The 25,650-nt window shown below is 38.5% G+C and overlaps 1 pseudogene; it reads right to left on the minus strand.

Annotated features, from left to right (window-relative positions):
- Nucleotides 1-1,464: 1,464 nt before the first annotated feature.
- LOC101135480 (olfactory receptor 2M3-like) lies at nucleotides 1,465-16,739 on the minus strand (annotated as a pseudogene).
- Nucleotides 16,740-25,650: the final 8,911 nt, after the last annotated feature.

The raw sequence follows: 25,650 nt of genomic DNA on the forward strand, positions 1-25,650 counted from the left end.
TCCTAATGCCTGTAATCTTAGGACTTTGGGAGGCTGAGGCTGACAGATCACTTGAGTTTAGGAGTTTGAGACTAGCCTGACCAAAATGGTGAAACTCTGTCTAAACTCAAAACACAAAACTTTGCCAGCGTGGTGGCACAGGCCTGTAATCCCAGCTGCTCAGGAGGTTAAGGCAGGAGAATCACTTCAACTTGAGAGGTGGAGGTTGCAGTGAGCTGAGATAACGCCACGGCATTCCAGCCTGGGCGACTGTGCAAGACTCCATCTCAAAAATAACATTTAAAATATAAAAATAAAATAATAAATAAAATATTAGAAATTAGTAGAAGTCTGTGTGCACATAACCTGAATGTATGTTCTTTGTTCTTTGCCTCTAGACATAATAAAACCTGCATTTTTTGTTAAATACTCTCATTTCTTTCTTTTTTCGGGGGAGTAAATGTTCTATTCTCTAAACTAAATTCCAGTACTACCAAAGAGGTAAAACAATAATATACTGGAAAAAATGCCGTAATAAACATGTGTTTAAAAGACTGATAGAAAAAATAAAACACTTAAAAAATCACAAACCCATTCTGAATGCCCAAGAACTCCTGGAATACAGGAATGGCTTCCTCCTTCACTATTTCTCAAGAAGTGCTGTGGCTATTTGCTTCAGATTGTCTTGGGATTACTTTCTCAATTTGTAATAACTGGTTATGTACTGGTTGTACCACACAATTAAAATCACACTAACTTCCTCTGCATTGTCATTCTAGTTTTATTTACACAACGAGCGAAGGATATGTTTTAGAATATCCCCCTTTAATCCTTTTCAAACATATTAAAATAAGGAGCCAAAACTGTATTAATATAGGTAGCAAAGGTCCACATTAAGTGGTGCTGAAATCGGGGAAATTTCCAAAACCAGTTGCTAGGGCCTAAGAGTGGGTGCCATTGACAAAAGCTTGCAAAAACCTGTATTCACCGAGGGATCCTGGCATTGTGTCAGGACAAAATTGGGACCCTTTGCAATAAGTCAGCAGGAATAAGGCAGCGGCAAATGCAGAATGTGTGAGTCATGAAACGTAAGAGCCAGCGCCAGAGCGTCACATTATTTCACCAAGCGTGAACTTCACAAATGCCTTATCCTGTTCTGCCAGTTTTGTGTTTGATTTCTTCACGCTCTTCTCGAATTTTCTCATCACATTCTTTCAGAAAACGTTCACAGACCTACTCACCCTGCCCTAGAGTAGACAAGACCTGTCTTTATTTAATGGTGAGGATGTTATAGATGAAGTCCTTTGAGGAGAAATGCTTGTGACCGTGCATCGGAAGTACAAGCTGGATCTGTTGGTTGGAAACTAGTTTCTGAAAACGCCTTCTCTTCCGCATGCGTTTATTCTCTTAGCTGCACAGAATTTGCTCGGTGGTGAGGCGAGAGGAGACTGGAGGGGCACAGCTGCGTTCCCAGCTACTGCTGGGCTAGTGGCGCGGAGGTGGGCGCAAAGGCTGAAGGTCGCACGTCCTGTGCTTCCGGAGGAGGTGCTGAACCCGGAGTCCAAATGCTTCCTTTCCAGCGGGGCTCCTCTCACCTTGGTGCCCTGCTGGGTGGGACTGAGGAAGAGGACAGGAGAGGGAGGCGAGGGAACGCAGGGACCAAGGGAGCCTAACCAGGGACTCAAATGGAGCCACGCGGATCGCGGGTTGTGCAGCGCCCCACTGAGGGCTGGAGCCACCTGAGGCCTGGAGCCGCCTGAGGCCTGGAGCCCCCTGAGGACTGGAGCCACCTGAGGCCTGGAGCCCCCTGAGGACTGGAGCCACCTGAGGCCTGGAGCCCCCTGAGGACTGGAGCCTCCTTACAGATTTTTGGAGTATGTACCCAGAAGTGAAAGTGTTGGATCATAGGAAAATTCTATAATATTTTTAACTTTTTAAGTATAGTATTTTTTACTGTTGATATACCAGTTTGCCATTTGTGTGTCTTCTTTGGAGAAAGTCTATTCCCGTCTTTTGCCCATTTTAAAAATGGATGACACACCAGGGACTGTTGTGGGGTGGGGGGAGGGGGGAGGGATAGCATTAGGAGGTATACCTAATGCTAAATGAGGAGTTAATGGGTGCAGCACATCAACATGGCACATGTATACATATGTAACAAACCTGCACGTTGTGCACATGTACCCTAAAACTTAAAGTATAATAATAATAATAATAAAAAGCAAAAACTAGTAGGAATAAAAAAGATCACTACATAATGTAAACTACAAAAAAAAGGGATTATTAGACTTTTTCCTATAGAGTTGTTTGAGCCCCTTATATATTCTGGGTACTAATTTCTTGTTAGATGGGTGGTTTTAAAATATTTTCTCCCATTCTGTGGATTGTCTCTTTACTTTGTTTATTGTTTTCTTTGTGCCGTAGATGCTTTTTAACTTAATTTGATTCCATTTATCCACCTTTGCTTTGATTGGCTGTGCCTCCAGAGAATTGCTCAAGAAATCTTTGCCCAGTCCAATGTCCTGGGGAGTTTCCCCAATGTTTGCTGTTAGTCGTTTCATAGTTTGAGGTCTTAGATTAAAGGCTTTAAAACATTTTGATTTTTGTATAAGCCAAGAAACAGGTGTCTAGTTTCATTCTTCTTCATAAGGATATTCAGTTTTCCCAGCACCATTTTATTGAACAGACTATATTTTCCCAATATATGTTCTTGGTATCTTTGTCAAAAATTACTTCCCTGTATGGATTTGCTTCCTGGTTCTCTCTTCCATGCTATTAGTCTATGTGTTTGTTTTTAATGTCAGTATCATGCTGTTTCTGTTACTATAGCTCCTTAGTATAATTTTAAGTCAGGCAATGTGATTCCTCCAGTTTTTTTCTTTTTGCTCAAGATTGCTTTGGGTATTCTAGGTCTTTTAGGATTCCATATGCATTTTAGAATTTTTTCTATTTTTTGAAGAATGTTATTGGTATTTTGATAGAGATTAGTTTGAATCTGTAAATTGCTTTGTGTAGTATAGACGTTTTAACAATATTGATTCTTAAAATCCATCAACAAGGAATATTTTTACTTTTTTGTGTATCATACTCAATGTATGGCACCAATGTTTTACTGTTTTTATTGTAGACGTATATCTGTTTTAATGGTTGATGTTGGTCAGTAGTACCTGAATTCCGAAGGGAGAAGTTTATAAGGGATAAAGCATGTTCAGCCTCCACCCTCTTTTCATTATGGCCTGCACAACAATTTGAAGTTTACTTTGGAATGTTCTTGGCTGAGAGGAAGATTCATCAGTCAGTTGGGGGCTTAGAATTTTATTTTTGGTCTACACTACTCTTTTAGCCAAACTTAGGTCTGGACCACTTGTAGTCTGAAAGCCACAAACTGAAGACACAGGGTTTGGTGTTTAAAAAAAGTTACCTTTATTTGAGAAGCGAACAACCTAGAGGAGCCATTAAACGGCATTCAAAGACTGCCTTTCTGAGTTGTGCCACTGGTTCAGGAGTTTTTAAGAGAAATTAGGGGAAATAATAAAAACATTATTGTGAAATGTGTACAGTCTTAAAAAGGCAGCTAATTATTGCTTTCTTGGTCAATGCTTTGTGACTTTGTGTACACCTTCAATATGTTGTTATTGGACTGGTTGGCCCATTTTTAGGGTTGCTGGTTGATGTATTTTCTTTTATCTCTGTTGAATGTCCTGTTTTCCTGAGGCTGTTTTTAGTGAATAATTTATAAACTCAAGCAAAGCAATAATTGACTTTTCACAAGCAATAACTGAGTTTTGCATGAATTTTGCTAGTCATGCAAAACTTCTTCCTAGATTTTTATATTGTTCTGCAACCACCCTGAATTATTCCTGTATATTGTCTCACAATGTTTTTGAATAAAACCTTCCTTACTATGCTTTAACATGCATCATTGACTTTTTTTCCTTTAACTTACACACAGGTTACTATTTGCACTTGATCCTCTCCTCTCCTATAGAGTTAAGACTAGGGGCTCTACCTGCTCTCGATCTCATGCCATGTGAGCAGTGTTCAACTATCAATCCCTCAACCATGCTTTCTCAGAAAACTCCATTTAAAATTTCAAAACATAATGAATTTTATTTCCCTATCTTGTTTTATTTTTACAGCATTTTCACCTCCTAGTACTCCATAAAATTTACTTGTGCAACTTGAGTTTTTGTACTTTGCTAGAGAAATATGCTTAAAAACAAACTCTCCTCCAAACCCAAGAATCCTCTTCATAAATTTAGAAGAAAATAAAACAATTTAATTATTGAGTAAGTATTATAGGAGAATGTAATATGCATCACAGGCAACTCACCAAACTTCTTGCAAAGATAGAATGAAATCTCACTCTTTTTGATAGCTAACTCAATATAACCCACTTCATACTTTAAATAGGCTTTATAATGTGGGGTCAGATGACAGCAGAAGTTAGACCTATGGTTCTTCCTATAACCTGAAAGATGGGGCTGTTACCTTCCTTTATTACATTTCTTGACTTTTTAATAATCGCCATTCTGACTGATGTGAGATGGTGTCTCGTTGTGATTTGCATTTCTCTAATAATCACTGATGATGAGCTTTTTTTCATATGTTTGTTGCCTGCATAAATGTCTTCTTTTGAGAAGTGTCTGTTCATATGCTTTGCCCACTTTTTGATGAAGTTGTTTGGTTTTGTCTTGTAAATTTATGTTCCTTATAGATTCTGGATATTAGAACTGTGAGAGATGGGTAGACTGCAAATTTTTCTCCCATTCTGTAGGTTGCCTCTTCACTCTGATGCTAGTTTATTTGGCTGTGCAGAAGCTCTTCAGTTTAATTAGATCCGATTTGTCAATTTTGGGTTTGTTGCAATTGCTTTTGGTGTTTTTGTGATGAAGTGTTTTCCCATGACTATGTCCTGAATGGTATTTCTTATGTTTTCTTCTAGTGATTTTATGTTTTTGGGTTTTATATTTAAGTCTTTATTTTAATTTTTGTATAATGTGTAAGGAGGGGGATCTAGTTTCAGTTTTCTGCATACGGTTAGCCTGTTTTCCCAGCAATATTTATTAAAAAGGGAATAATTTCCCCATTGCTTGTTTTTGTCAGATTTGTCAAAAATTAGATGACTGTAGACATACGGTGTTATTTCTGAATTTTCTCTTTTGTTCTATTGGCCTATATGTCTGTTTTGGTACCAGCACCATGCTGTTTTGGTTACCGTAGCCTTGTAGTATAGTTTGAAGTCAAGTAGCATGATGCCTCTAGGTTTGTTCTTTTTGTTTAGGATTTTCTTAGCTATACAGGCTCTTTTTTGATTCCATATAAAATTTACAGAAGTATTTTCTAATTCTGTGAAGAATGTCAATGGTAGTTTGAAGGGAATAACATTAAATCTATAAATTACTTTGGGCAGTATGGCCATTTACATGATATTGATTCTTCCTATCCATAAGAATGGAATGTTTTTCCATTTCTTTGTGTCCGCTCTTATTTCCTTGAGCAGTGGTTTGTAGTCCTCCTTGAGAGGTCCTTCACATCCCTTGTTAGCTGTATTCCTAGGTATTTTATTCTCTTTGTAGTAATTGAGAATGGTAGTTAATTCATGATCGGGCTCTCTGCTTGACTATTGCTGGTATATAGGAATGCTTGTGATTTTTGCACATTGATTTTGTATCCTGAGATTTTACTGAAGCTGTTTGTCAGCTTAAGTTGTTTTTGGGCTGAGATGATGGAGTTTTCTAAATATAGAATCATGTCACCTGCAAAAAGGCAATTTGACTTCCTCTCTTTTTATTTGAATACTTTTTTAAAATATATTGCCTGATTGCCCTGGCCAGAACTTCCAAAACTGTATTGAATAGGAATGGTGAGAGAGGGCATGCTTGTCTTGTGCTGGTGTTCAACAGGAATGCTTCTAGCTTTTGTGATTCAGTATAATATTGCCTATGGCTTTGTCACAAATAGCACTTATAATTTTGAGATATGTTTCATCAATACCTAGTTTATCGAGAGTTTTTAATATGAAGGAATGTTGAATTTTATCAAAGGACTTTTCTGCATCTATTGAAAGAATCATGTGGTTTTTGCCTTTGGCTCTGTTTATGTGATGGGTTACATTTATTGATTTGCATATATTGAACCAGCCTTGCATTCCAGAGATGAAGCCAGCTCGATTGGGGTGTATAAGCTTTTTGCTGTGCTGCTGGATTTAGTTTGCTAGTATTTTATTGAGGATTTTGACATCAATGTTCATCTGAGATATTGGCTTGAAGTTTTCTTTTTTTTGTTTTGTCTCTGCCATGTTGTGTTAGCAAGACAATGCTGGCCTCATAAAATCAGTTAGGGCGGAGCCCCTCATTTTCAATTATTTGGAATAGTTTCAGAATAAATGGTGCCAACCTCTCTTTATACTTCTGGTAGAATTTGGCTGTGAATACATCTGGTCCTGGGCTTTTTTTGTTGGTAGGCTATTAATTACTGCCTCCATTTCAGAACTTGTTATTGGTTTAATCAGGGATTTGACTTCTTCCTGGTTTAGTCTTGGGAGAATGTATCTGTCCAGGAATTTATCCATTGCTTCTAGGTTTTCTAGTTTATTTACATAGAAGTGTTTATAGTATTCTCTGATGGTAATTTGTATATCTGTGGGGCCATTGGTGATATCCTCTTTATCATTTTTTATTGTGTCTATTTGATTCTTCTCTCCTTTCTTCAGTAGTCTAGCCTGTGGTCTATCTATTTTGTTATTTTTTTCAAAAAACCTAGCTCCTGGATTCATTGATTTTTTTGAAGGGATTTTTGTGTCTCTATCTCCTTCAATTCTGCTCTGATCTTAGTTATTTCCTGTCTTTTGCTAACTTTTGGATTTGTTTGCTCTTTCTTCTCTAGTTCTTTTAATTCTGATGTCAGGGTGTTGATTTGAGATCTTTCCAGCTTTCTGATGTTGGCACTTCATGCTATAAATTTCCCTTTTAACAATGCTTTAGCTGTGTCCCAGTGATTCTGACAAGTTGTCTCTTTGTTCTCATTGGTTACGAAGAATTTCTTGATTTCTGCATTACTTTTGTTATTTAGCTAGGAGTCAAGGAGGGGCGGGTTGTTCAATATCCATGAAACTGTGCGGTTTGAGTGAGCTTCTGAATCCTGAGTTCTAATTTGATTGCATTGACAAGGGCACTTATAACAGTTGCCCTTGTTTGTTATAATTTCCATTCCTTTGCATTTGCAGAGGAGTGTTTCACTTCCAATTATGGTTGATTTTAGAATAAGCCCCACGTGGCACTGAGAATAGTGTATATTCTTTTGATTTGGGGTGGAGAGTTCTGTAGACATCTGTTAGGTCCACTTGATCCAGAGCAGAGTTCAAATCCTGAATATCCGTGTTAAATTTCTGTATTGTTGGTCTGTTTCATATTGACAGTTTGGGGTTAAAGTCTCCCACTATTATTGTGTGGGAGTCTAAGTTTCCTTGTAGGTCTCTTATAACTGGCTTTATGAATCTGGATGCTACTGTATTTGGTGCATCTGTATTTAGAATAGTTAGTTTCTCTTGTTGAATTGATCCCTTTACCGTCATTTAATGCCCTTGTTTCACTTTTTTGATCTTTGTTGCTTTAAAGTCTGCTTTATCAGAGAGTAGGATTGCAACTTCTGCTTTCCTTTGCTTTCCATTTGCTTGGTAAACTCTCCTCTATCGCTTTATTTTAGCCTCTGTGTGTCTTTGCGCATGAGATGGATCTCCTAAATATAGCACACTGATGGGTCTTGATATTTTATCCAATTTGCCAGTCTGTGTCTTTTAATTAGGGATTTCACCCATTTACATTTAAGGCTAAAATTGTTATGTGTGAATTTGATCCCATCATCATGATGCTAGCTGGTTATTTTGCACACTAGTTGATGCAGTTTCTTCATACTATCATTGGTCATCATATTTTGCTGTGTTACTTCAGTGGCTGGTACCAGTTTTTCCTTTTCATATTTAGTGGTTCCTTTGGGACCTCTTGCAAGGCAGGCCTGGTGGTGATGAAGTTCCTTATCATTTCCTTGTGTGGAAAGCATTTTCTTTCTCCTCCACTTATGAAGCTTAGTTTGCCTGGGTATGAAATTCTGGGTTGAAAATTATTTTCTTTAAGTATGTTGAATAGTTGCCCCACTCTCTTCTAGCTTGTAGGGTTTCTGCTGAAATATCTGCTGTTAGTCTAATGGGCTTCCCTTTGTAGGTGACCTGAACTTTCTCTCTGGCTGCCCTTAATAGTTTTTCCTTCATTTCAACCTTGGAGAATCTGATAATTATGTGTTTTGGGGTTGATTTACTCATGAAATATCTCAGTGGTGTTGTCTGCATTTCCTGAATTTGAATGTTGGCCTGTCTTTCTAGGTTGGGGTAAGTTCTCCCGGATGATATCCTGAAGTGTGTTTTCCAACTTGGTGCCATTCTGAATGTCTTGTGTTTATGCATTATCCCATATTTCTCACAGGTTTTGTTTGTTTCTTTTTATTCTTTTTTCTCTAATCTTGTCTGCATGCTTTATGTCAGCAGGATGGCCTTCAAACTCTGATATCCTTTTGTCTGCTTGATATCTAATCTTGTCTACATGCCTTATTTCAGTAAGTTGATCTTCATTCTCTGATGTCCTTTCTTCTGTTTGATCAATTCAGCTATTGATATCCATGTGTGCTTCAGGAAGTTCTCATGCTGTGTTTTTCAGCTCCATCTTGTCATTTTTGTTCCTCTCTAAACTGGTTATTTTAGTAAGCAGCTACAGTAACTTTTTATCCAGGTTCTTAGCTTCTTTACTTTGGGTTAAAACATGCTCCTTTAGCTCAACGGAGTTTGTTATTACCCACCTTCTGAAGACTACTTCGTCAATTCATCCATCTCATTTTCCATCCAGTTCTGCACCCTTCGTGGAAAGGTACTGCAATCATTTGGAGGAGAAGAGACGTTCTGTCTCCCGGAAATTTTAGTGTTTTGCACTGGTTTTTTCCTCATTTTCATGGATTTACCTACTTTTGATCTTTGAAGCTGATGATCTTTGGAAGCGGTTTTTTGGGTGGGTATTTTTGTTGATGTTTTGATTGTTGTTGCTTTCTGTTAGTTTTTCTTCTAAGCCAGGCCCCACTTCTGGAGGTCTGCTGTGGTTTGCTGGGGGCCCATTCCAGGCCCTGTTGGCCTGGGTATCACCAGTGGAGGCCATAAAACAGCAAAGGTCGCTGCCTGCTCCTTCCTCAAAGCTTTGTCCCAGAGGAGCACCAGCTTGTTGCCAGCCAGAGCTCTCCTGTATGAGGTGTCTGTCGACCCCTATTGGGAGGTCTCTCCCAGTCAGGAGGCATCTGGTCAGGACCTGCTTGAGAAGGCTATCTGTCCCTTAGCAGAGCTGTAGCACTGTGCTGGGAGAACCCCCTTGTCAGAATCAGCTGCTCTCTTCAGACCTGGCAGGCAGGAAAGATTAAGTCCACTGAACCTGTGACTGCAGCCTGTCCTCCCCCCAGGTGCTCTGTCCCAGGAAGATGACAGTTCTGTCTGTAAGCCTCTGCATGGAGCCTCTGGATTTCCTGCAGAGATGCCCTGCCCTGTGAGGAGAAATCTAGAAAAGCAGTCTGTCTACAGCTCATTTGCTGTGCTGTGGTGAATTCTGCTCAGTACAAACCTCCCATTCTCCTTAGCACTAGCAGGGTAAAACCGCCTACTAAGCCACAGTAACGGTGACCTCCTCGTTTCCCCACCCACCCCAACACCAAACTCGATAGTCCCAGGCCGACTCCAGACTGCGGTGCTGTCAGTGAGAATTTCAAGCCAGTGGTTCTTAGCTTGCTGGGCTCAATGGGAGTAGGATTTGGAGAGCAAGACCACTTGGCTCGCTGGCTTCAGCCCCCTTTCCAGGGGAGTGGACAGTTCTTCTGTTGCACTGGAGTTCTAGGTGCCGTTGGAGTGTGAAAAATCTCCTGCAACTCAGCACCAGCTCCAAGAGCCACCCCGTTTTGTGTTCGAAACCCAGGGCCCTGGCAGTGTAGGCTCACAAGGAAATATCTTATTCTGTGGATTGCAAAAATCCACGGAAAGAGCGTAGTACCCCAGGCTGGCAGCACAGTCCCTCACCTCTTTGCTTGGCTAGGGGAGGGAGGTCCCCTGGCTCTTTGCACCTCCTGGATGAAGCGATGCCCCACCCTGCTACTGCTCACTCTCTGTGGGTGACACCCACTACTTAGCCAGTCCCAATGAGATGAACTGGGGACCTCAGTTGGAAATGCAGAAATCACCCATCTTCTGCATTGGCCTCACTGGGAGCTGTTTCTATTCGGCCATCTTGGCCCCTCTTCCACTATATTAATTTTAATTCCAAAGCAGATTTCAAGAGGATCAATAAAATTTTGAGTTTATACATTGGGAAAAGATGATGTGTATGCTACCTGGATGCATAGCACAAAATTTATGATACTGAAAATGCATAAAACTTTAATGTGCTGATAAGAATTAAGATGGTGGATAAGAGGCAGGACTAGCTTGCAGCTCCCACTCAGATGGACAGAGTAGCATCTGGAAACTCAAACATTGTGAACTTTTGCTCCAAGAACTACTGCAGAAACATACCAGGAAAGCTGAGAGAATCCACAGACCCTTTGAAGGAACTGGATTCCTGCTGTAGGCTCCCTGAGACACAGAAAACCTGTGAGTCTGCTTGCTTTCTCAACAGAGAGCCTCGTGTTCTGGAACAAGTTCTCAGCCCTGGTCACCAGCTTCCTGGAAATAGACTCGGTGCTGTTGCGGAGGCACGCTGAAAGTATGACTGGCCTTTAGGACTCCTGGCTGTGTGGGAGCTGGGTGAGGCCTGTAACTGCTGGCTTTCTCTCACTTTCCTGGTGACCTGTTTGTTGCAGCAGAGGTAGCCATAATCCCCGTGGGAATATAACTTCATTGGACTGGAAACTACACCCCCATTGACCTCACAGCAGCAGCACAGCAAGCTCCACCCAAGGAGAGGCTGAGCTCAGACAAGCTTATCTTAGCCCACACCTGGTGGACCTTCTCTACCCACCTTGGGGGCCGAAGACAAAGGTAATAATCTCTTGGGTGCTCTAAGGCCATGCCCACCAGCTGGGAAACATGAATACTTGAAAAGGTGCCCCTAGGGCACATAACAACAGGTTATCTAAAGTCAAGATGAAGGAAAGAATCGTAAGAGCTATGACACAAAAGCATCAGGTAACTTATAAAGAAAAACCTGCCAGATTAACAGCAGATTTCTCACCAGAAACTTTATAAGATAGAAGGAATTGGGGTCTTATTTTCAGCCCCTTTGAACAAAACAATTATCAGCCAAGAATTTTCTATTCAGTGAAACTAATCTTCTTAAAGGAAGTAAAGATACAGTCATTTCCAGACAAACAAATGCTGGGAGAATTCACCATTACCAACCCAGCACTATAAGAACTGCTATAAGGAGTTCTAAACTTGAAACAAATTCTTGGATTACAACAAAACAGAACCACCTTAAAGCATAAATATCACATGACATACATAACAATAACAGAATGAAAATGAAACCAAGATATTCAGCCAACAAAGAGCACAACAGATAGAATAGTACTTCACATCTCAGTACTATCATTAATGTTAGTGGCCTAAATGTTCCACTTAAAAGATACAGAATGACAGAATAGATAAGAATTTGACAACCAAGCATCCGCATCTTCATGAGATTCACCTAACACATAAGGACTTACATAAACTTAATATAAAGGGGTGGAAGAAGATATTCCATGCAAATGTAAACCAAAGGTGCACAGGAGTACCTACTATTATATCAGAAAAAAAACAAACTTTAAAGCATCAGCAGATAAAAAAAAAAAGACAAAGAGCAACAGTATATAATGATAAAAGGACTAGTACAACAGGAAAATATCATAATTGTAAATATATATCCATCTAATTGTGAAACTCCCAAATATATAAAAAAATTATTACCAGTCCTAAGAAATCAGATAGGCAATAATACAAAAATACTGGGATACTTTAATACTCAACGGAGAACACTAGACATATCATCCAAACAGAAAGTCAACTAAGAAACAATGAAATTAAACTATATGCTACAACAAATGGACTTAACAGATATTTACAGAACATTCTACCCAACAACTGCAGAATATACATTCTATTCATCAGCACATGGAACATTCTGTAAGATAGGCCATATGATAGGCCACAAAACAAGCCTCAGTATATTTAAGAAAATCAAAATTATATCCAGTACTCTCTGAGACCACAGTGGAATAAAATCGGAAATCAACTCCAAAGGAACACTCAAAACCAGGCAAATACATGGAATGTCAACAACCTGCACCTGAAACATCGTTGAGTAAACAATAAAATCAAGATGGAAACTAAAAAAAAATTATTTAAACTGAATGAAAATAGTGACACAGCCTATCAAAACCACTGGGATACCGCAAAAGCAGTACTAAGAGGAAAGTTCATAACGTTAAATGCCTACATCAAAAAGTCTGAAAGAACACAAATAGACAATATAAGGTCATACCTCACTGAACTGGAGAAACAAAAACAATCCAAACCCAAGCCTTGATGAAGAGAAGAAATAACGAAGATCAGAGGAGAACTAAGTGAAATTGAAACAAAAAAATACAAAAGATAAATGAAACAAGAAGCTGATTCTTTGAGAAGATAAATAAAATAGACAATTAGTGAGATTAACCAAGAAAAGATTTAAATAAGCTCAACTAGAAATGAAACAGGTGCCAGACGTGGTGGCTCATGCCTGTAATCCTTAAACTTTGGGAGGCCGAGGCAGGGAGATCACGAGGTCAGGAGTTCGAGACCAGCGTGACCAACATGGTCAAACCCCGTCTCTACCAAAAATATGAAAATTAGCCAGGCATGGTGGGATGTGCCTGTAATCCCAGCTACTCAGAAGGCTGAGGCAGGAGAATCTCTTGAACCCAGGAGGCGCAGGTTGCAGTGAGCCCAGATTGCACCACTGCACTCCAGCCTGGGCAACAAAAGAAGACTGTCGAAAGAAAGAGAAAAGAAAGGAAGGAAGGAAGGAAGGAAGGAAGGAAGGAAGGAAGGAAGAAAGGAAGGAAACAGGTGATAAAAAAACTGGTACCACAGAAACACAAAAAAATTACTCAAGGCTACTATGAACACTTTTATGCATATAAACTAAAAGACCTAGAGAAGATGGATAAATTTCTGGAAATGTATAAAACTCCAAGATTAAATGAGGAAGTTATAAAATCTCTGAACAGACCAAAAATAAGCAGCGAGATTGAAATGGTAATAAAAAAAATGTCAACACCAAAAAGGCCAGGACCAGACAGGTTCACAGTTGAATTCTATCAGACATTCAAAGAAGAATTAGTGCCAATCCTATTAACCCTATTCCAAAAGATAAAGAGGGAATTTTCCCTAAATCATTCTATGAAGCCACTATCACCCTAATACCAAAAGCAGACAAGGACATAACAAAAATAAAACTACAGACCAATATCCCTGATGAACACTGACGAAAAATTCATCAAAAAAATACTAGCAAACCAAATTCAACAGCATATCAAAAAGATAATCCACCACCTACAAGTGGGTTTTATACTGGGGATGCAGGGATGGTTTAACACACGTTAAGTCAATGAATATGATATATCCCACATAAACAGAGTTAAACAGGAAAATCACATGATCATCATGATAGACAAGAAAAAGCATTTGACAAAATCCAGCATGCCTTTACGATTAAAATCCTCAGCAAAATCGGTGTAGAAGGGACATACCATAAGATAAGCAAAGCCAATTGTGACAAATCCACAGCCAATAATAATCTGAACGGGGAAAAGTTGAAAGCATTTCCCCTAAGAAACGGAATAAGACAAGGATGTCCATGTCCACTCTCACCACTCCTATTCAGTATTTGACCATACTGCCAAAGGCAATCTACAAATTCAATACAATTCCCATCAAAATGCCACCATCATTCTTCACAAAACTAGAAAAAAATCATAAAATTCATATGGAATCAAAATGGAGCCTGCATAACCAAAGCAAAACTGAATTACAAATCTGGAAATATCACATTGCCCAACTTCAGACTGTGCTATAAAGCCATAATCATGAAAGCAGGGTAGTGGTATAAAAATAGGCACATAGACCAATGCAACAGAATAGAGAACCCAGAAATAATGCCAAATGTTTACAGCTAACTGGCTTTCCACACAGCAAACAAAAACATAAACTGGAGAAAGGACAACCTATTCAACAAATGGTGCTGGAATAATTGGCAAGCCACATGTAGGAGAATGAAACTGAATCCTCATCTCTCACCTTATACGAAAATAAACTCAAGGTGGATCAAAGCCTTACATCTAAAACCTGAAACCATAAAGATTCTACAAGACAACATTGGCAACACCCTTCTAGACATTGGCTTAGGCAAAGACTTCATGACCAAGAACCCAAAAGAAAATGCAAAAAAAAAAAAAAAAAAAAAATGGGATAAAAAATAAGACTAAATTAAACTAAAAAACTTCTGCACAGCAAAAGAAATAATCAACAGAGTTAAGAGACAAACCAGAGAATGGGAGAAAATCTTCACAGTCTATGCATCTGACAATCGAATAATATCCAGAATCTAAAAAGAACTCAAACAAATCAGCAAGAAGAAAACAAACAATCCCATCAAACTGGGATTGGGCTAAGGGACTTGAATAGACAATTCTCAACAAGATATACAAATGGCCAATAAGCATATGGAAAAATGCTGAACATCACTAATTATCAGAGCAATGCAAATCAAAACCACAGTGCAATACAACTTCACTCTTGCAAGAATGGCCATAATCAGAAAATCAAACAATAATAGATGTTGGCATGGATGTGGTGAAAAGGAAACCCTTTTACACAGTTGATGGGAATGTGAACTGTTACAAGACTAGGAAAAACAGTGTGAAGATTCCTTAAACAACTAAAAGTAGATTTACCATTTGATCCAGCAATACCACTACAAGGTTAGTACTCAGAAGAAAAGAAGTCATTATACGAAAAAGATACTTACATGTTGCATGTTTATAGCAACACAATTTGCAATTGCAGCAATATGGAAGCAGCCTAAATGCCCATCACTCAATGAGTGGATAAATAAAAGTTGGTATATATATATATATATATATATATATATATATATATATATATACCATGGAATACTACTCAGCCATAAAAAGGAATGAATTAATTAATAGCATTTGCAGCAACCTGGTTGGAATTGGAGACTATTATACAAAGTGAAGTCACTCAGGAATGGAAAACCAAACATCATACGTTCTCACTCACATGTGCCAGCTAAGTTATGAGACATCCAGGCATAAGAATGATACACTGGACTTTGGGGACTTGGAGTAAATTTTGGGGACTGGAGAGGGAAAAAGACTGTATATTGGGTACAGTGAACACTACTTGGTTGATGGCTGCACCGACATCTCAGAAATCACCACTAAAGAACTTATTAATGTAATCAAACACTACTCATTTCCCAAAAAGATAATTAAAAAATTAAAAACAATTTAATGTCTTTAAAATGCCTTATATTGTAGTCACAACTGAATTGAATATAAACATATCTAAAATAGTTTATCTGAAATAAATTATATACCTGCCCATAAATATGTTGAGCAATGCACACAATCAATGATATTTTTAGGACTTTATAGAAAAAGAAGGATATTAGAAAGAATAATTTAGCAGACATCAAAACAAAGTTTATGAGGTAACTCTCTCTCCAGACTTGCCCTTTCCTAAGATCTTCATGAATGCTCTGGTCACCTCCTTGTTGCGGAGGCTGTAGATGAGGGGATTCAGCATGGGAGTGAGGATGGTGTAGAATACAGACACCATCTTGTCCTGCGTTGGGGAGCGATCAGATGTGGGCCGTATGTACATGAACAAAGCTGCTCCATAGTACATTCCCACCACCATGAGGTGAGAGGAACAGGTCGTGAAAGCTTTGCGACGACCCTCTCCAGATCCCATGTGAATGACAGCCAGAATAACTCGAGCATAGGAAGCAATGATGATTGCAACAGGGAAAACAAGCATTACTACAGAGCAAATGAAAATAACCTTTTCAAATATTGATGTGTCATTGCATGAGACGATTAACAGGGAAGGTAACTCACAGAAGAAGTGGGCTATTTCCCGAGACCCACAGTAGGAGAAGGAAAATGTGGCTACAGCATCAATGATTCCATCTGTAGAGCCCAGGATCCAGGAGAAGGCAGTCATAAGTCCACAAATTTTGGGTCTCATGAGATTGGTCTATCTTAGAGGGTGGCAAATGGCAATGTAGCGGTCATAAGACATAACAGCCAACAGAAAGCATTCAGAGCCAAGCAGTGATACATAGAAGACAATTTGTGTGGCACAGCCAGCCATAGAAATGGACTTGCTGCCAGACAAGTAGTTGAAGGCCATCTTGGGTACGGTGGTGCAGATGAGCATGAGGTCCATGAGGGACAGTTGACTGAGGAGGAAGTACATGGGGGTGTGGAGCTGGGTGTCCAGGTAGATGAGGAGAACCATGATGGAGTTTCCCATGAAGGCCACTGAAAAGATGCGCAGGACCAGAAAGAAGAGGAAGGTGTGGGTGGGCCTGTGATTGAAGATTCCCAGGAGGATGAAGCCGGAGTTGAAGGTTTGATTCTCCCATGCCATGATGAATATGTTTTTTACCTAGCACCACAAAACCAGTTCATTAATTTGGCAAAACTTTACTTGGTACCTTACAAAGCATGTGATTGTGGTAAATTCTGTAGCTGAATGACCAATACAGCATGACTAGAAGTAGGAAACTCAAAGGTTAAGAATTATAGAATCATAAAGAAATATGTTCTTTCAGCACTGTCTCACTTATAAAATTATGGAGCTAAGTTTTTCTTCTGAGCATCCTTTTTATCCATTAAAAATTAGGGCAATCGATTGGGTGGCAGCCAAGATGGCCGAATAGCAACAGCTCCGGTCTACAGCTCCCAGCATGAGCAATGCAGAAGACGGGTGATTTCTGCATTTCCCTCTGAGGTACCAGGTTCATCTCACTAGGGAGTGCCAGACAGTGGGTGCAGGACAGTGGGTGCAGTGCACCATGCGCAAGCACCCAATACAGGAGCACCCAGATTCATAAAGCAAGTCCTGAGTGACCTACAAAGAGACTTACACTCCCACACAATAATAATGGGAGACTTTAACACCCCACTGTCAACATTAGACAGATCAACTAGACAGAAAGTCAACAAGGATACCCAGGAATTGAACTCAGCTCTGCACCAAGTGGACCTAATAGACATCTACAGAACTCTCCACCCCAAATCAACAGAATATACATTTTTTCAGCACCACAACACACCTTTTCCAAAAATGACCACATAGTTGGAAGTAAAGCTCTCCTCAGCAAATGTAAAAGAACAGAAATTATAACAAACTGTCTCTCAGACCACAGTGCAATCAAACTAGAACTTGGGGTTAAGAAACTCACTCAAAACTGCTCAACTACATGGAAACTGAACAACCTGCTCCTGAATGACTACTGGGTACATAACGAAATGAAGGCAGAAATAAAGATGTTCTTTGAAACCAACGAGAACAAAGACACAACATACCAGAATCTCTGGGACACATTCAAAGCAGTGTGTAGAGGGAAATTTATACCACTAAATGCCCACAAGAGAAAGCAGGAAAGATCCAAAATTGACACCCTAACATCACAATTAAAAGAACTAGAGAAGCAAGAGCAAACATATTCAAAAGCTAGCAGAAGGCAAGAAATAACGAAAATCAGAGCACAACTGAAGGAAATAGAGACACAAAAAACCCTTCAAAAAATTAATGAATCCAGGAGCTGGTTTTTTGAAAGGATCAACAAAATTGATAGACCGCTAGCATGACTAATAAAAAAAAAAGAGAGAGAAGAATCAAATAGATGCAATAAGAAATGACAAAGGGGACATCACCACCAATCCCACAGAAATACAAACTACCATCAGAGAATACTACAAACACCTCTACGCAAATCAACTAGAAAATCTAGAAGAAATGGATAAATTCCTCAACACATACACCCTCCCAAGACTAAACCAGGAAGAAGTTGAATCTCTGAATAGACCTATATCAGGCTCTGAAATTGTGGCAATAATCAATAGCTTACCAACCAAAAAGAGTCCAGGACCACATGGATTCACAGCTGAATTCTACCAGAGGTACAAGGAGGAACTGGTACCATTCCTTCTGAAACTATTCCAATCAATAGAAAAAGAGGGAATCCTCCCTAACTCATTTTATGAGGCCAGCATCATCCTGATACCAAAGCCAGGCAGAGACACAACCAAAAAGGAGAATTTTAGAACAATATCCTTGATGAACATTGATGCAAAAATCCTCAACAAAATACTGGCAAACCGAATCCAGCAGCACATCAAAAAGCTTATCTACCATGATCAAGTGGGCTTCACCCCTGGGATGCAAGGCTGCTTCAATATACGCAAATCAATAAATGTAATCCAGCATATAAACAGAACCAAAGACAAAAACCACATGATTATCTCAATAGATGCAGAAAAGGCCTTTGACAAAATTCAACAACTCTTCATGCTAAAAACTCTCAATAAATTAGGTATTGATGGGACATATCTCAAAATAATAAGAGCTATCTATGACAAACTCACAGCCAATATCATACTGAATGGGCAAAAACTGGAAGCATTCCCTTTGAAAACTGGCACAAGACAGGGATTCCCCCTCTCACCACTCCTATTCAACACAGTGTTGGAAGTTCCAGCCAGGGCAATTAGGCAGGACAAGGAAATAAAGGGTATTCAATTAGGAAAAGAGGAAGTCAAAGTGTCTCTGTTCGCAGATGACATGATTGTATATCTAGAAAACCCCATTGTCTCAGCCCAAAATCTCCTTAAGCTGATAAGCAACTTCAGCAAAGTCTCAGGATACAAAATCAATGTACAAAATCACAAGCATTCTTATACACCAATAACAGACAAACAGAGAGCCAAATCATGAGTGAACTCCCATTCACAATTGCTTCAAAGAGAATAAAATACGTAGGAATCCAACTTACAAGGGACGTGAAGGACCTCTTCAAGGAGAAGTACAAACCACTGCTCAGTGAAATAAAAGAGGATACAAACAAATGGAAGAACATTCCATGCTCATGGGTAGGAAGAATCAATATTGTGAAAATGGCCATACTGCCCAAGGTAATTTATAGATTCAATGTCATCCCCATCAAGCTACCAATGACTTTCTTCACAGAATTGGAAAAAACTACTTTAAAGTTCATATGGAACCAGAAAAGAGCCTGCTTCGCCAAGTCAATCCTAGGCCAAAAGAACAAAGCTGGAGGCATCACGCTACCTGACTTCAAACTATACTACAAGGCTACAGTAACCAAAACAGCATGGTACTGGTACCAAAACAGAGATATAGACCAATGGAACAGAACAGAGCCCTCAGAAATAACGCTGCATATCTACAACTATCTGATCTTTGACAAACCTGAGAAAAACAAGAAATGGGGAAAGGATTCCCTATTTAATAAATGGTGCTAGGAAAACTGGCTAGCCATATATAGAAAGCTGAAACTGGATCCCTTCCTTACACCTTATACAAAAATTAATTCAAGATGGATTAAAGACTTAAATGTTAGACCTACACCCATAAAAACCCTAGAAGAAAACCTAGGCATTACCATTCAGGACATAGGCATGGGCAAGGACTTCATGTCTAAAACACCAAAAGCAATGGCAACAAAAGCCAAAATTGACAAATGGGATCTAATTAAACTAAAGAGCTTCTGCACAGCAAAAGAAACTACCATCAGAGTGAACAGGCAACCTACAGAATGGGAGAAAATTTTTGCAACCTACTCATCTGAAAAAGGGCTAATATCCAGAATCTACAATGAACTCAAACAAATTTACAAGAAAAAAACAAACAACCCCATCAAAAAGTGGGCGAAGGACATGAACAGACACTTCTCAAAAGAAGACATTTATGCAGCCAAAAGACACATGAGAAAATGCTCATCATCACTGGCCATCAGAGAAATGCAAATCAAAACCACAATGAGATACCTTCTCACACCAGTTAGAATGGCAATCATTAAAAAGTCAGGAAACAACAGGTACTGGAGAGGATGTGGAGAAATAGGAACACTTTTACACTGTTGGTGGGACTGTAAACTAGTTCAACCATTGTGGGAGTCAGTGTGGCGATTCCTCAGGGATCTAGAACTAGAAATACCATTTGACCCAGCCATCCCATTACTGGGTATATACCCAAAGGACTATAAATCATGCTGCTATAAAGACACATGCACACGTATGTTTATTGTGGCACTATTCACAATAGCAAAGACTTGCAACCAACCCAAATGTCCAACAATGATAGACTGGATTAAGAAAATGTGGCACATATACACCATGGAATACTATGCAGCCATACAAAATGATGAGTTTATGCCCTTTGTAGGGACATGGATGAAATTGGAAATCATCATTCTCAGTAAACTATAGCAAGGACAAAAAACCAAACACCACATGTTCTCACTAATAGGTGGGAATTGAACATTGAGAACACATGCATACAGGAAGGGGATCATCACACTCTGGAGACTGTTGTGGGGTGGGGGTAGGGGGGAGGGATAGCATTAGGAGATATACCTAATGCTAGATGACGAGTTAATGGGTGCAGCACACCAGCATGGCACATGTATACATATGTAACTAACCTGCACATTGTGCACATGTACCCTAAATCTTAAAGTATAATAATAATAAAATAAAATGAAATAAATTTGAAAAATTAAAATTAAAATTTAAATTTAAAAAAAGAAGCATGGATGTTAGCTTGCTAGTGGGTACAAATCAGGTAGATGATTTTTCATTAATGAAAGAGTGCATGGTTAAAAAAAGAAATATTATAGAAAAGTTAATATGTAGATAAATAATATGTTTTGACTAAAACATGATATACTTAAAAACCACAAATCTCTCTCCATTGACACATGGACTAATATAAATATTAACTCTATAAAGTATAATAATAATAAAATAAAATAAAATAAATCTAAATAATATATGTATTTTATTTTTAAGAATAAGACCCAAAGTCGGCTGGGCATGGTGGCTTACGCCTGTAAGCCCAACACTTTGGGAGGCCAAGGCAGGTGGATCAACTGAGGTCAGGAGTTTGAAACCAGCCTGGCCAACATGGTGAAACCCCATCTCTACTTAAATAATACAAAAAATTAGCTGGGCATGGTGGTACACACCTGTAATCCCAGCTACTAGGGAGGCTGAGACAGTAGAATTGCTTGAACCCAGGAGGTGGGGGTTGCAGTGAGCCAAGATCACACCATTGCACTCCAGACTGGGGGACAAGATAATGTAAACAAGGGGGTAACTTTAGGGGTACTTACCCAAGAACATGGGGGCCACCGGCAACCTGTAGCCTTCCTATCAAAGGTTTTAGACCCCGTAACCTGTGGATGGCCCGAATGTCATCCATCTATTGCAGCCACCACCTTGTTAACTGAAGAAAGCAGACAGCTAACCTTTGGGGAAATTTGGTTGTAAGCACATCCCATCAAGTTAGAACTATTTTAAACTAGAAAGCAGGAAGATGGCTCACTGATTTAAAAGTATCAGTGGCTCAAGGATTTTAAAGTATGAAGCTATCCTATTAGAAAGGGATGATTTAACCCTAACCACTGATAATTCACTTAACCCAGCAGGTTTCCTAACAGGGAATCCAAATCTAAAAGGACCTGAGCATCAGTGTTTAGATTTAATTGATAATCACACAAAAGTAAGGTCCGATTTAATACAGACCCCTTTCAAAACAGGGCAGCACTTATTTCAGATGGCTTTTCCCAGGTAATTGAAGGGAAAAAACACAAAGGTTATTCAGTAGTTTATGGGGAAGCTCTCGCAGAAATAGAGTCAGGAAGATTGCCTAATAATTGGTCTGCCCAAACTTGTGAATCATTTGCATTAAATCAGGCTTTGAAACACTTGCAAAACCAGGAAGGGGCTATTTATACTGATTCCAAGTATGCCTTCGGGGTACCTCACACCTTTGGAAAAATTTGGACGAATAGAAAATATTGATTCAGCTAATGGGACTCATTTCACTGTGCATGTCATTAAGAAATTAACCCAAACACTAGACATAACGTGGGAATACCATACTCCCTGGCACCCACCTTCATCAGGAAGAGTGGAAAGAATGAACCAAACTCTAAAAAAGCCACCTAACCAAATTAGTCTTAGACACACGGTTGCCATGGACCAAATGCCTTCCCATTGCCTTGTTAAGAATCCAAACTGCCCCTCAGAAATATGTTGGTTTAGCTCCTTATGAGATGCTATAAGGGTTGCCCTATTTACAATCCACTGCTGACATTCATACTTGGTCTACCACTTTCTCTTCCCTCATAACTAAAGGTCTTTTAGCACAGACACTACCCCTAGAGTTCCCAGCATACCAGCATCAGCCTGGGGATAACATCCTCATCAAAAGTTGCAAAGAAGGAAAACTCAAACCGGCTTGGGAAGGACCCTACCTAGTGCTTCTAACCACCGAGACCGCAGCATAAAGAGGATGGACTTATCATACCCGAGTCAAGAAGGCATCACCACCTCCAGAGCCATGGACCATTGTTCTGGGGGAGAGTCCTACCAAACTAAAGCTAAGAAAAATTGAACCCTCTTATATCTCCTTTATCCCTTCCATACCCAATGACCAGTGGGATGGTCTTCCAGCCGACCCGGCATGAGCTGTATGGTAGCTCTCTTCCAAGACCCCACAGCCTGGGGTAATGAATTCTGCTGAGCTCTCTCTCTCTCTGCTATTCCCTGAAGTCTGACACCCTGCAGGTCAGCCCCCGAGGGCCATCCAGCCTCCGTCTCCTGATGCCAATTTTACCTCATGTTTCTCACGGCAGGGGGAAAATCTAGCCTTCGCTGGAGACCTAACGGGATGCAGGGAGCTTAAGCCCTTCCAAGAGCTTACCAACCAGTCTGTCCTTATTCCATCCCTAATAACACAGCCCCTGATGGAACAATTAAAAAGACCTTAAGCCTTACCTCTTGCAGTTGTTACAGGTTATTCTTGTAGGATGCTGCATTATACCTTGTCTTCATGGATTAGTGCAGAGACTATAAAAACAGCTCTCACCAAAACCTTTAATTCTCCCCCGTCTTATTCAGATAAGCTCCTACTTTAAGAAAACCAAGCAAAACAGCAGAGTCAAAACATGCTAAAAAGTGTGAAGAGGAAGAATTATAAAAAGAAAGAGGGGGAAATTGTTGGATACAGTGAGTTTCTCTTCAAAGGTTCCGCTTGTTCAACTCCCTCTTTCTTTGCCCTCTGTTTTCAATGCCTAACTTCCTTGCCTCCTTGCCCCTAGTTACGGTAAACAACCTTCCAGCCGTTCCCAATCTGTAACACACGTCTGTTCTCAATCTGTAACCCACATCCATTCCCAATCTGTAACAACCCACAGCTGTTACTTATTTGGCACCCTTAGTTCGGAAACTGCTCTTCCTGCAGCTGCTGTAGCCCAGACCCCTGCTCCATTTGAAGTAGCCAATCGGGATCAGCTTAGATTGTGCTGTCCGACTCCAGCCAATGGGGACCACACACAGTAACAGGGACTGACTGCGTGGATATGTGTGGTATTTAATGATGCATTATTTTTTCTTCAATTGTATGTATTAACATAGCGCATATGAATAAATTTGATTTTAAAATTAAAATTAGTTTAAAAATTTAATCTGATTACAATAATATATGAATATATAACTTCAAGAAGTAGTCAAGCTGTTTCTAAAGTTCATCACATGCATAATTAACATGCAAAAATTGTCAGAAAAGTCCTGCAAAAAAAGTTAGACTATTACTGAATTGAAAAACTAATATATTAAAATATATTATAAAGTAATAAAAATTAAAATTATATACCGTTTACTAGCATTTGAAACTGCCAGAGAAGAGAACTTGTTCAGTTAACCATGTTGGGACAACCAGTTAACCAGTAACAACAACCAAAATGAAGTTAATGCTTACATTTTTATAAGAAAATAAACTCCAAATAGGCATTAGACTTGTTAATAAAAAGACCTTTTCAAAAAAATCAGAGAAAAATTAAAAATCCTGGAGCTCAATAACCTTTAAAAATATGATACAAAATCTATCACTGAAAAAAGATTTATTTATAAATTTGACTATTTTTAAACAATTCTTGATTGTAGTGATCATTATAAAGAAAAACAAAAGACACATAAAACTTAAAACAATGTTAAATTATATTGCACAGACACAGACACAGATTTATACTGGAAATATAAAGGGTTCCAAACATCTATATATATATATATATATATAAAACCAATAACTCTATGGTAAAATAGGTAACATTTCCCAGAAAATAAAACACAAATAGCTCTAAAAAATAGAAAAAGATGTTGTCTCATTTATGAAAATGTAAATGGCACTTAGAAATAAATATTCAGTTATATGTTTGCAAACTATCAAAATGTTTTAGCGCACAATGTGTTTTTTGGTACAAAATGGCAAACACATTCTCACATATTATTACTCAGATGCAAATTTGTATAACTTTTTGGAAGAATTACCTAATGGATAGATCAATTATATATCTACACACACTAAGTAATTTAAATTATATGAATTATGTACATATATGTACATATATAATACTTAAGTATAATATAAATATATGTAAACATATATTTATGTACACTTATTTAAGTATATATGAATGATATATAAGTATATATCTTTGAAATATACTTATATATGTTAAATATACTTATCTACTAACCTTTTTATGTGTATATACTTATGTATATCATATATAAAACATATATATAACTTCTGTATATACTTAAATAAGTATATATACATATATACTTCCATATATTATATATTATATATGCTTATATGTAACATATATGCTTATGTAAGTATACAGCTATACATATACATATGTATATATATGTATAAACTTATCAAAAAGAGAAAGTTTAAGCACATGTACCAAAGACATATAAAAGAAAATTCATAGCAGCATTATTCAATATAGTCAGAAACTGAAAATTCCTAGAGTAGAATGGATTAATGAATGATGATATGTTAATATAAAACAGAGTATTAAACCTTACTGTAAAAACTAGAGAGATGAAAAGTAATACCACTATTCAACATTACTACATGTATCTGAATTATGAAACTTTAAAAATAAAAGAAATACACACAAAAATTGTATGGATGATAAATTTGATTATTATGACTTCCAATGTCTTCCTGTAGAGTGCAAATTTCATACTGTTTGGAAGTAGTGTGGTATTTTCTATTAAATTTGGAAATTTACTAGTGCTGTAACCCAGCAGTTCCTGGGTATATAATCAATTAGAGCTCTTGCACAGAACAACCAGAAGATTTCTACAGCAATCTGTGTTACAGCATCAGATGTGATAGAATCCAAATAGGTACCCATCAACCCTGAAATGGCTAAATGTATTGCAATGAGAAGATAACATGAAATGTTTTTATTACAATAAAAATGAAAGAGA

Source organism: Gorilla gorilla, chromosome 1 (assembly GCF_029281585.2).
Source record: "Gorilla gorilla gorilla isolate KB3781 chromosome 1, NHGRI_mGorGor1-v2.1_pri, whole genome shotgun sequence".
In the NCBI taxonomy this organism is placed as follows: Eukaryota; Metazoa; Chordata; class Mammalia; order Primates; family Hominidae; genus Gorilla; species Gorilla gorilla.